Raw genomic sequence first — 13,529 nt, forward strand, 5'->3', positions numbered from 1 at the left:
ATACAAATTCTGTTTTTAACTATATTTTTATTGTTTACACTATTACAGTTGTCCCCATTTCCCCCTTTTGCCCTCCTTAACTCAGCTCTAGCTTCCTGTGCCGCCTTCCCTCAAGCCATCACCAAACCGTGGTCTGAGTCTATGGGGTATGCATGTATGTTCCTTGGCTGACTTTGTGGTTCTCCTAGTAAGTGAATCCTGTAATTTCAAACAGCCTTCAGAATGGCATGTAGTTTCCTACATCAGATCTGCCTCCTCCCCTTTCCAGCCCGTGGCTAATGCATTTCCCGTGATTCCACCAGTGGCTTCGTAGGAGGCTGGCTCTTGCGGGCACTCTCACTGTTCTTTCTCCACCTGGCTCACTTCTTACCCATCCTTTGGAACTTGAGCAGGTATAAAATTCAAAGAATAACTCAGATTTTCCAGACAGGCAAAGAGATAAACACTATGTGCTTGCCTGTCAGAATATATTGATACAGTATACAGGATCTGACTCTCCAAGCCAGCCTCCTCCTAATTACGAAGAGGACCTCCCTGCTCCATCTCTCTCCTCATTTTAGCTAAGCTGGCTTCTCAGTTCATTCTGATCATTTCTTTTTTTCCAACTTGGTTACTTACCTGGGACGTCCCAAAGAAATGACAACTTCTGCCTTAGTGAAAGTTTCAAACTAAACTGAAAGGACAGAAATCATGGAAGATGAACTTGGTTGTCAGGGAACCTCACTCCTCCACAACTCTGTGAATCTGTTAAATGAGGAAAGGGGACTAGGTAATGTTTCAGTTAAGAAATCACGTGACTAACTCCCTAAGTCAAGAATATAGGCTGGAGCATGGTTTTTAAGTAGGAGATGACAGGTTGGAAGCTAAGAGTTTGCTTTCTTTTTTTTCCGCAGGAGATAATCCACACCTCATCCAAGCCACGTTTTGAAGTTAAGCAGGTCTAGAATTTAAAGTGGTTTGGGCGGTTACCAGTAGAGTTTTCTGATAATTAACACAAAGGAGGGTTGGGACTTTTGCTAAAGCAAATGGCCTATGTCTTTTTGGATATTTTAATATGTTGATATAAATAGACTAGAATGTTGATGGAAGAAATTTTACACTGGATGTCGGTCATTGTCTTGCTAAGAAAGTACATACAAAGTGGTTATATGTATGTATTTTCAGATGCTGATGTGGTCATATTATTGTTTTACAGAATGTATGTGTTCTAAACATCTTATCCTAACAGGTGTAGCTATAATATGAAATCGTAATTATTGAACTGAATCCACCCTGGGGTAGATGTATCATAGTTAACTTAGCGTTAATTAAGTCCAGTATTTCCTGAAATCTGGTTTTAACTACAAAAGGCATCAAAGAAAGTGCAAAATATTTTTAGAGCTGGATTGTGAAATCAGTTGCCATGGAACGGAAGGAGAAAACGAGACAAGCCTACAGATGTTGAGCAACTTGAAATCCAGTGAGTGGCAGAAATATTTTTAACTCTTCCATTTGACTTATGCTTTGAGCTCTCTACCTGTGATGAGGTATCTATTGGTAAATCAGTATGTTTTGCAACAGTGTTTATTTCACCTGCATTAAGACTCAATAGGCACAGTTTCATAGAGGCATTTCTAATGTACATACCTCTCCTTGTGCGACCAAACGGTAATCATTTCAATACAGAATTCAACTGCTTTTTGATTTCAGCCACTTGAGAAACCAGTTTCTGCGGACCCAGATTCAACCTCACTTTTCCACAATAGTAACTACAGAAACCTAGCCGGGTAGAAGATAGAATACATGATTTCAGAGAACAATTTCTGGATGACTCTTCAGGACTTAGCTAAGTTCTTAGACCAGAGTCTAAAATTAAACATAGTCTTTGCAGCCTACAGAGAAAACTTATTAAGAAACAATGGGTCTATTCCCAGTTTATTACCAGTAGTGCCACATGCAAAGTATACTCAAAAAGACCACTGCTTTCTCTGGAAGGGTTTCTTCTGCAGAAGTAGCAAGTGGGTGTGTACATGCAGTTCCCACACAAACCACTCAGGAAAGGTCAGGAGTTGAGGTGGAAGTAGTCTTGTTCTCCAAGAGCTGGAATTAGATGATGTGAGAAAAACAGTTCACTCAATGTCTTAGCAATGGATGCTCCGTACCATTCTTTCTCTGGACCTTTTTCTATAGCCTGCTCTTGAGAAATAGACTTCCAACTGGGCAGGAAGATTCTGGGAAGCAAAACAGGCAGGCTCAGAGATTCTGAGGGTTTTGTTTTTTAAAAAATGATATACTTGAAGTTTGTTTTTCAGAGATTCCACCCCTGGGCAAATTGAATAACCTCTAAAGACTGGGAATAAAACCAAATTTAAGAATTAGCGATTGTGTTTACCAAACATGTTGGGACTTCGTCTAAGCTAATTCTGCCTACAGTTCTACAATCAAGCTGTACAAATGTTTGATCCCCAGGCTTTAGTCTCGTGCCAAGCTCACAGTACATGGCTCCGAAATGTTTGCTCAAAGTGTTGGATCAGACCTGGACTCGTTCTGTCAATGTCTCTCAGTTTGGAACCCGGAGACATTAGGCCTTGGCTGGTGTTGCACCAAAACAGCTTTACCCAAAATGTCCCTTGGAACAGTGTGATCGGCTGATTCCACCTGGCCTGTGACTCATGTGGAGATAACCCCTTCTCATCACGAACTCTGGACTTGCTTTTCATCTCCATCTTGCTCTCTATTTCCTCTCTTCTAGTTCACCTTTTGATTCTTTCCCTTCTTCCTAAACTCTCCCACCCATGCCCTATGGAATACCTGTTACAAAGTAAACAGTATCTCTTACCTTTTCAGTCTCTTCCAACACTTATTCCACCATCCTTTCGCCTTAGTGCTGTTTTCCTCCACTCCCCTATGGGATAACCTGTCCCTTTGTCTTCTTTAGTGACTCATTACTGGGTATTATTTGTAGCATGTTTTGACAAAATTGGTGGTGGCAATGAGGGGTGACAGGAAGGCAAATATTCTCGTTGCTGATCATTGCTGGCAAATAGTTCATTATCTTTTCTCACTAAAACACACATTATTTGAGCCTCTTGCCATTTGGCTAGCCTCCCTTCCCCACTTCCTGTGACCGTCATTATTCAGCTCCTGACCATTTTTATTTGACATCTGTTCAGTCTTTTTCTCTGCTCAGTTTCTGCCACCTCATAATTCTTTGTTTCAATGCCATCGCGTTATGTAGTTAGTGGTCAGTCAGCCTCCAATAACCCGCAGGCCCTGTCCTTCGCGAGGACCACTCCCCCACTAAAAGTTTAGCCGTCAATTTTATACTCCGACTGCAAACACCTCCTTTTCTGGATCTTGTTTTCTGATTTTCATTATACCTGTTCTTGGGACTTGGAACCACTAACAGCCTTGTTTTCCCCAGTAACGCAGCATCCTTCGGGCATCATTATTTCCCCGCCTTTCTCTCCTACGCTAGCACCCTTGCTTTTTTTTTTTTTTTTTGATGATAAACTCCTTTATTTATTTATTTATTTTTTTAATTATTATTATTATTTTTTATTGTTATTCAATTACAGTTGTATGCCTTTTCTCCCCATCCCTCTACCCCACCCCAGGTGAACCCACCTCCCTCCCCCCTCTCCACCCTCCCCCTTGGTTTTGTCCTTGTGTCCTTTATAGTAGTTCCTGTAATCCCCTCTTCCCACTATCCCCGCCCCCACCCCCCACCCCCGCCCTGGCTATTGTTAGATTGTTCTTAACTTCAATGTCTCTGGTTATATTTTGTTTGCTTTTTTCTTCTAGCACCCTTGCTTTAAGCATAACTGGATCCTTTGTTTCCTTCCATTGTTCTAGAAAGCCACAGGTTAGGCTACACCATCTGTCTTCTGTACTCCTCCCCTGCAATGAGTGTTCTTGGGGAAAAGCACATGAACATGCATATTGAGATTACCACGTTCAGGAGTCTTAGCCCCATCCAGATCCACTCAGTGCATGTTGAGGTGTCTTTGGAATATACAAGAGAAGACGTCGAGTAAAGGCCAGATGTATAGACTCCAGAGAAAGGTCTGGGCAGGGGTAATGATTTTGGAATTGCTTTCTCCCCTAGATGTTCTCCTCCGCTGGTTTCCTCTCCTTAGCGAACAGTGCTGCCTATACGAGGTCTCCTGGCCATTATGCATCTCCTGCCTCTTGTAAGGAAGTAATAAACATCTCATCCTAAGACGTTGAGCCCCGTTAATTACCAGGGAAATCCAGATTGAAGCCACACTGAGATAGTTTATATTCACTAGATTGGAAAACATTTATTATTATTTATTTATTTGTTCTTGTAAAGATTTTATTTATTTATTTTTAGAGAGAGGGGAAGAGAGGGAGAGAAACATCAATGTGTGAGAGGTACATTGATCAGTTGCCTCTCGTACACCTCCAACCGGGGACCTTGCCTGCAACCCAGGTGTGTGCCCTGACTGGGAATCGAACCAGGGACCTTTGGGTTTGCAAGCCAGCGCTCAATCAACTGAGCCACACCAGCCAGGGTGAAAACATTTTTTAAAAGTCTGAAAATTTCAAGCATTGACAGTGATCAAGAAAAGCAGTCACTCTCATACACCACTTGTAGGGATGCAGACTAGTACAAACACTTAGGAAGCTATTCAGCATTTTCCAACAAATTTGAAATACGCATGCCCTGTGACATGGCAACTTCTCTCTCTCTTTCAATAGATACAGACATACATGCCTATATCTCTCTCGCTACCTCTACCTCTACCTCTGTCTCTGTCATCTCTCTCTCTATCCATATTCAGTGGACCCTTGGGCAACACAGGTTTGAACTACATGAGTAATTTACATGTGGATTTTTTAAAATAAATACTACAAATGTATTTCTCTCCCTTCTGATTTTCTTAATATTTTATTTTCTCAAGCTTTTTTTAGGGTAAAATTCAATATATAATACACATAACATACAAAATATGCATTAATTGACTATTTATGTTATCAGTAAGGCTTCCAGTCAATGGTAGGCTATTTGTGGTTGTTTTGGGGGGAGTAAAAAGTTATACCTGGGTTTTCAAGTGCACAGGAGTTCAGCGCCCCTAATACTCCCCATTGTTCGAGGGCCAACTGTCCATCTCCTAGAGAAGTGCGAGGAAACATGGATGAGATACTCATAGTAGCAGAGTTTGAAGTAGAAATTTCAAAATAGAAATAAAAGAAATAAATGCAAGCCCAGAAGCATACAGTTTAATGCCTGTACAACTTATGTTTCTAAAGCTACAAGGATGTGGAGTCTAGCTCTAAAGAAAAATAAAGGAGTGATAACCACATAATTAAAGTTCTGGATATTTCTGGAGATAGAGGGTATTACAGGAAGTGTAAAGTGGGCTTCAATTGTATTACAGACTTCTATGTGTTATCATGGGCCATAGATACATAGGTTGACATCTGTATTACCACCCTTTATGTTTTTTATTGTTAAATATATTTTTTGATGGATGTCTGGAAATATCCTACAATGTTAATAAATGTAGTCATTCTTCTACTTCCCCCAACTTGTGCCATCATGCCAAAATGGGCTGCCTGAAACTCTCTGGAGAGGGCGGTTTTAGGAAGTAGCTGTAACAAAGCCACAAAGGCTCTCAGCTTCATTTCAATGCAGATTTACTCCATTTTCTGCCGATCAAGACAAAGCAACAGATGTACTGAAGTATAGCCATCCACGAGGACACAAGATTGGAAGGTTCTATTAAATTGGCTGAAATGAGAACTTGGAAACCTTCATTGTAGTGAAACATTTTTGTAGAGTAAGTAGACAGAATTCTCAGACTAGAAAAGTGACGCCCAGTACTTGGGTGTACTAATTAACTCACATTCTCCAAGTCTGTTGGGCGTCACATATTCACATACAAGAGATTCTTTAGTAATTATTATAAACTAGTTCTTTACAGTCATTTGTAACCCCAACCAGTAATTTACCCATTAGTCACCCAGTATTGATTAACTTCTTGTAAACTGTGCTGTTGAATACTAACCACTCAGGAAATACACTTCAAAAACTGGCCTGGCCCCTGCCCTCTTAGGAACTGCCATTATATATATTTAAGTACAATAGGCTGTGCTCAGTGCCCCAGTAGAGCTCACTTGGGACAATAATATATACAGAGAGACAATTGTAGCTGCAGGATTAAAATAAAGAAATGCATAAGGTAATTAAAGGGGGCACCTGTTTTCAGAAAAAGGCGTTGTCAAAAGCAAAGACATGTGTCACATGCCAATTGTCCATATTAGTTGGTGAGAATTAGGAAATGACTGTGGGTGATAGGCAGTGGGGTATCACCGGGTATCAGCGAGCTGTATAACCAAATATTGTAACACATAACATATGTAGACCAATTTCCTAAAGTGCCAATAAAGCAGAAAAGTTTGGATGTTCATGTCATATGTGTCAAAAAATGTCAAAAGTTGACATTTCTGGGATTTAAAATTGGCACTGTGACTGTGACATATGGATCAACTTGTCGTTTCAGAGATATTTACAACAGAACACAGAACCACAGTCTCTTTAGTTCTGAGGATTCCGAACAGTCGCCTCCTCTTGTGCACGTGAGCGTCTGTGCATTTTTTCTCGGGAACTTACCAGGAGTGGCACTGACAGGTCATCGTACAGGAATATCTTTGAATTTACTAGATAATGTCAAGTGTTTTCTAAATGGTCTTACCAATTTACCCTGCTGTCAGCAGTATATTTATTTGGGACTTCATTAATGATTTACTTAATAAAGTTTCACAATTTTTCCAGTAAAAGTATTACATGTTTCTTGGTAGGTTTATTGCTAGATACTTGAAAATTTCCAGGAATATCTCTTTAAGTTTTAGTTTCCTGAATATTTGTTGTTGGTATATAAATATTGTTAATTTGGTATCTACTAATCTGGCTAAACTGTGACTCATTCCAATAGTGGCTTGTGGGTTCTTTGGATTTCTATGTTTATACTCAAATGCAAATAGGAACAGTCTAGCATTTTCATATTATTAACTTCTTATTTTACTGCCCTGGACAGGAACTCCAGTACCACACTGAGGAGCAGGCGTCATAGTGGACATTCTCGTCCTGCTGTCTTTCCTTTGTACATCGCGACCCTTTCAGAGACTTCTTTCCTTTTGCTCTTTTGCATTTCTTTTGTAAGTGTCTGTTGATGATGACTTCGAATAATCTTGTTTAAACTTTTTATTGATACACATTTTTGCCGAGCATAGAATTCTAGCTTGCCAGTAACTGCTGTTTCAGTACATTGAAGACCATTTCCACCGTCTTCTGATTTTTTCACTTCTGATTTAGAGAGGTCATGTCTTTCTAATGAAAGGTAGTAGGCTATATAGAAAACAAGGTAGGAAGCCAGGTTCCTAATGCTAACTTTAGTACCTTAGTACCTTAGTACTTTCCCTCATTATTTGCTACTCAAACATTTATACCACCACTGAGAAATTTAGAATTATAATTTGAAGGTCTCAAGTTATCCCACCATTACAAAAGAATGGGCTCAGGTGCCATCAGAACAACACTGGGTTAATGAGATAGGATTTGTTTTGGCCACAAGGGAAAAAAGAAAGAGAAAAGAAGAAAAAAAGAAGGAAGGAAGGAACGGAGGGAGGGAGGGAGGGAGGGAGGGAGGGAGGGAGGGAGGAAGGAAGGAAGGAAGGAAGAAAGGAAGGAAGGAAGGAATTAGCAATTAACAATGACTTAAAGCATATTTATTATTTGCTTAATTAGTACAGAGGTTTCGAATTCAGTTACATAACTTTGCATGAACACACTTATGACATACAAGAAGACATGTCTTCTCTTAAATTAGAATATGTGTAAGTTTATTGATATTTTGGAAGTTCCTGTCACTAAGCACCCCCAACCAAAGTTGTTGGCCTACGGAAATGTGTGACTAAGAAGAAAACGTCACCTTTTCCCCTCTATTCTCTATTGCGTGCCACTTTGCCAAAGGGTTGGATAGCATCAGCTCTCAGGCTGATTGGAAATCCCGCCTCAATTTTGCATGCCGTATCATGTCCACCTCCCTTTGCAAGAAGTGGAAAGGAACCAAAGACATTCTTTCTTTTCCAGTCCCTGATCGTTTAAAAGATTAGGAGTCTTCAGAAACAGTGACAATTCTTACATGACCTAAATCAAGATATTATGTGCTAAAAAGCAGACAAGGTTTACTGTGGATAATCCTTGATTTATATCATGAAGAGCTACTGAAGCATACTTACATCTTATTTTTAGGTTTCACTCTGGCTAAAGCCATTGTAATGTTTTTCTCCTTGTTCAATTCAATGTAGCTACTGACTTAAATAGTGCAGCAGATTTTAATCACCATTCATCTGAATTTATCACGACCCAGTAAGCTCAATGTTGTCTTATTTTTGGACAGTTTTGAACTTAGTCATCACTGTAATCCCCCTGCTTAGTCACAGAGCCCTGCAATATTTATAATTAAGGAGTGGCTTTGCGGGCTTTTTTCAGAAGCAAAAACTAAATTCCTAACCAGTTAGAAATCAAGTTTCTGGGATTTTAAACAAGTTCTGTGAAATAAAGAGGGCAAGCGTTCACATCTGCTCAGAATCCTAGAGGTAGAGGCATTCTTACAGTTCAGATACTTTTCTACATGACGGTTTTTGAAGGGAGCAAATTTTTTCTCTTAATTCTCCCCAACTAGCATAAATTTGTACTTGGGGGTTGAATATGGAAATTTTTCTCAGGGAATAGGAGCCAATTGGTTTACATAATCCAGACTGAATACGTACTCAGTTATTTAACATAAACTCAGTATTTCCTAACTTGTAATCCACAGGGCGAGCGCAGACATACTTAGAACCCTGTCTGGGACAGCAGCACCCTCAGAATGGATGGTAAGCAACAGCAGTGCGCTATGGATACTGACGAACACGCGGCTGAGCTCGTGAGTATTGTAAATCCTCTTTAATCCTTTCAGGTCGAATATTGTCGCTTTTGACTTTTTTAAAAATTATTTTATTGTTGTTCAGTTACAGTTGTCTGTGTCTACCCCCCACAACTCCCCCCACCCCCACCCCAGCCTTGCTTTTGACTTTTAACATTTAACCCTTCAACAAAATTAATTGCATTTTTTGGTGTTGGCTCTTACTGGATGAGTAGAATCTGAGATTTTATTGTCAGTAATCATAAGTGTTCAGAGAGTTATTTAGTTTGCCAAATGGTGCTTTCATGTCATTGGGAATTTTGCATCAGACGTCTTGCCTAAATTTTGATATTTATATCAGAAACCTATCATAAGGTACTGGTAGACAAAATTTGAGTAGATGATTTGAAATGTGTGTTTATAGCAAATATTAACAATATTATTTATATTTGTGCATATTTTGATGCAATGAAAATATTTATTCTCTTTGGCCTACTTGTATTTAAACTGGTAATTTGTGAAAAACATCTTATGGCAGAGTAACTTATGCTTAAAATGTGTTATTCTAGTAAAGTAAAAATTCTATTTCTTAGAACATATAGAGGGTCTCATTCACCATTCAAACAAATCCCTTTATTTTACAAATGAGGATATGGAAACATTAGAAGTCCATTTCATAATATAGTAAATATGAATTATGGTATATTTCCATATACAGAAAACATTTATGCAATTTATTCCATTAAGTCAAATAATTAGTTAATTGTGCTAAAGAACACAAACAGTAAAATCAACTTCTAAGACTAAGAAAAGGAATAGTTAGAATTTTCCATTTTTAGCAATCTCATGACAATCTCTTAGATCCCCCAAAACAAGGGACAGAAAATATATATTTTTTACAATTATTCTATGACTTTTATTTTATAACATTTAGAAAATGTAGAAAATTACAAAGAAAAATAGTCACCCATGATTCATCCCAACGAAAATTACTGCTAATATTTTGCTTCTTTTATCCTCCCACCCCAATCTAATGTAATTTTATTGTTTTAGTTGATTTATTTTATCATATGAAATTTTTGTCTTTTTTACTTATTTCTTTTCCTCTAAAAGTTTCCATACAGCTCTTAATTAAAATTCAGGGAATCAAGAACTTATGCTACTGAAAACTTTTATAAGAGAACATTTATTTAAGTTGCGTTTTTGTTCTTCAGTAAAGTTTCATGGTTTTCTTTATATTAGTCCTATGGCATTTTATATGCTTAACCATTTTATGTGCTTTTTAGCTACTGCAAACAGCAGTTGCTAATACACACACATATACACAAAAAAGTGCTGTTACATATAATTTTCATATTTTTACAACCGGCTGAGTGAGTTATTATTTTTGATAGATTACATGGGATTTTGTTTGTACGCAACATTTCATGTGCAAACAATGCTAGTTGCACCTTCACATTTCCATTATTGATACATACTGATGGGAATGTCTGGAAAGTTACCTGACATTGGCGGTCGGAGACATTCGTCATCTCTGGCTGCAAGGAAAGGCACCTGACCTGTCACTGCCTCCGTGATCCTGGAGGCCATTGGTTTGAAGTCAGTGTTCCTTGTCGTAACTGCCAATTCTTCTTTTATTTTTATTCTTCGAGGTCTGTATTGTTCGTCTGCTCATGTCAGGGCTGAGTACTGAAATTTGTTAAATGATCCTTGGGCATTTACCAAAACGATCATGTATTTTTCTTCTCTGATGATTTGATGGGAAAAATGTATTTGTATAATTCAGATCATGAACCCATTTTTAGAGTTTCAGATTCTCCTAGAGTTGGATAGTTTTCTATTTAATACATGATAGAGTCACACAATTTTTCCTATATTTTATATGTTTGTGTTTCTGCATAACATAAACTTTCTTTACCTTTAAAAACCAGGGTTGTTTGTTTTAAATTCTTTCTCTGCAGTTACCCAGAAATCCCTACTGTTCCAATGAGGGAACACACTGTGGCTGTAGATTGCCCCATGTGACCTTCCAGCCGCAATGGGTAAGGTTTGAAAACTGGGGTGGGGGGATGGGGGTGTGGGGAGTCTTCAGTAGCCCCCATAATGAAACACAATGAAAAAATGGGACAAGCAGGCCCTGCCTCCCAGGCCCTTTGCAGGGTTCTGCTCTTCTTTAACCCCTCACTTGCCGCTCATCCGTTGGCTAGTCTGCACTTCTTCCCAGATGCCACTCCATGATCTCTGGGCAAAACCTAGAGCCCACAGCTCCCAACCGTTTATCACTGTTGTATTCTGTTCCTTTAAGATCCCCTCCATACCAGAGATTTTCTATTTTGATGTCTTTCCAAGCTCAGTGAAAGTCCTTTTATTTAGGTTTAACAGATAAAAATGTATTTAATAAATAATTTTATAATTATAAACTCTCAATATATAATGTTAAAACAGGAAATAATGATAAACAAAAGAAATACTGGCAGTTTTTCATCACCCAAAGATAACCAATCCAAATGTTTTGATATGTCTATTCATTATTTTTCTGCCCGTGAGGACTAATTATTTAATTTATACTGCGAAGTCAGTAGCCAGTAATAACCTAACGAATGTGTCCCTGAGGCAATCTACTTGCCTTTGCAATGGCACCTTATTGCTTCAGTATGAAAGGGTAACTAGGAGGAGACATTATGTTCTCACGGAATGTGGGCAAGGGGTGTGTATGTATGTGTGTATGTGGAGGTGTGTGCGTGTTTGAAAGAGAGAGAGACAGAGTGAAGGGGGTTGATAAATTGTGCTTTAAATTACAGCATTTGAAGTAGTGGGAAAGGTTAGCTCTATTCTAGTTGCAATCATTTCCCCAAGTTACCACTATGTAATTTGCTGAAATATCCCCTGATTTTAAGCCTTTGCAGGTTGCAGCAAAACCATGGTCACTCTGGAAAACATTTCTGGTGTGTCTGCTGGCCTGTCTGATTGCCACAACCCTCGTTGTTCTGGTCGTATATTTTGTTCACTTTGGCAAGCCCACCGTCATCGTTCATGCAGACGGGAAGGCCAGTCCTGTGGCCTGCACCTCTGGCTCTAGCCCAACTCCTGCCCCATGTCCTACCCCATCTCCTGCCCCATCTACCCTTCATGGATCTCAGAGCACCCTGCCTTCTACCCCTGCGACCAACCAAAGCTCTTCAACCATGGTGCCTCCATCTGCCCCGAAGACTACACCGGAACATGAAGTCCTCATTGAAGGAGAATGATATTTTCGAGCCCTCAGCGCTCCTCAAGCCAGGTCAACACTCTTACGCTGAAGGAGGCCTATCTAAGCTGTTCTGTCCTCCCTGCCGAGAGACTCCAAAGCATTTGACTCCATGAGATCTTGCCCCTCTTGCTCAATCATTGGCTGGATTCCCATATGGTGATGACTCAGTCTCGGGACTGGCAATGTTCAAATGATCAGAAGAGAAAAATTTCAGCCCTGCCTGGTTAACTCATGTAGACGGGGTCCAGAGTTTTCTCTTCACCCCTTTCGTACAACTGACCTCGTTTATCACCCATGAAGATTTTAGCTGCTGAAGGGGCTGCCACCTGGAGCCTGCTCTACTGAAGCTAGTATTTGTCATTTGTTATTGATTACTTCCCAGTCTATTTTCAGCATTTGTGTCCCAACTGAGAAAGAGAAATGTTCAAGCAAAGTGATTATTGCTCACTGATTATTAAATACCTGCCGATCATTACATAAGTGTTCTTCTTGTTGGGGAACTGAGAACAGGGGGAGATGAGTGAGGACAGGAGTAATCAAGGGGGATTTTAGAGAAGGGCTGACAGTTGAAGAAGGGTGAAAATTTGGATTTAGGTAGAGATCGTTAAGACAGGAAACGATAGGGCTAAGGGGGTTTAATAGATTTAAAATGAAAAGTACACTTAGAAACACTTTCAAAGTACCAGTGATGTATTTTCTGTATCTGCACCTCTTTCACTGACATTATCGATATTATTTTCCACATTTGATGTGCTGCTTAATCTCTAAACCACTGTAAACTACTTATAAAATTTGAACATTTAAATTGTGTCATACTTTGTACTGTAAATTTGAGAGCATACGCTTATAATTTGCTATGAAACACAGACTCTTGTCCATTATTACTTATACACTAAGTGTTTGGTACTTAGTAAAAGCATAAACATTTCAATCTGGAAAAGACTTCAGAGTAAAGCAATCTGCCCATTCCATCCCCATCCTACAAACTCCACAAGGGTAGTGAGTATGAATGAATTTTTTTCCAGTATCGTAGTAAATCAATTCATTTATCTTGTAATTTTCTTTTAATTGCTTGTGAAAAAGAAAGATTCAATTCATTAGGTTACAATGTGCTTCCTTCCTTAGATAATTTAAACTTTGTTTTGTGATTTACAAGAAGAGCTTCTAATAAAAGGTTAATTTACTGCTAAAACTTTTTTGAAGTTTTGTGTTCTAGAAGCCATTCTAAATAACTAGATGTTTAATAAGAGCTGCTATATTCTTCCTTTACTCTTAGGTAATACGAAAGGCAGTGTGGTAATATAGGAAGGATAATTTCTTTGTGTTTAAGGAGGACCTTCTCTTAGCAATGAAATTCCTACATT

The 13,529-nt window shown here is 39.0% G+C and overlaps 1 non-coding gene across 1 annotated transcript; it reads left to right on the top strand.

Moving 5' to 3' along the window:
- Positions 1-8,480: 8,480 nt before the first annotated feature.
- Positions 8,481-12,970, top strand: DYNAP (uncharacterized). The gene is made up of 4 exons (XR_011650488.1): positions 8,481-8,607; positions 8,829-8,936; positions 10,877-10,957; positions 11,813-12,970. It is a non-coding gene; the product is annotated as an uncharacterized DYNAP (transcript).
- Positions 12,971-13,529: the final 559 nt, after the last annotated feature.

The sequence above is a fragment of the Desmodus rotundus genome, chromosome 10 (genome assembly GCF_022682495.2).
Source record: "Desmodus rotundus isolate HL8 chromosome 10, HLdesRot8A.1, whole genome shotgun sequence".
In the NCBI taxonomy this organism is placed as follows: domain Eukaryota; kingdom Metazoa; phylum Chordata; class Mammalia; order Chiroptera; family Phyllostomidae; genus Desmodus; species Desmodus rotundus.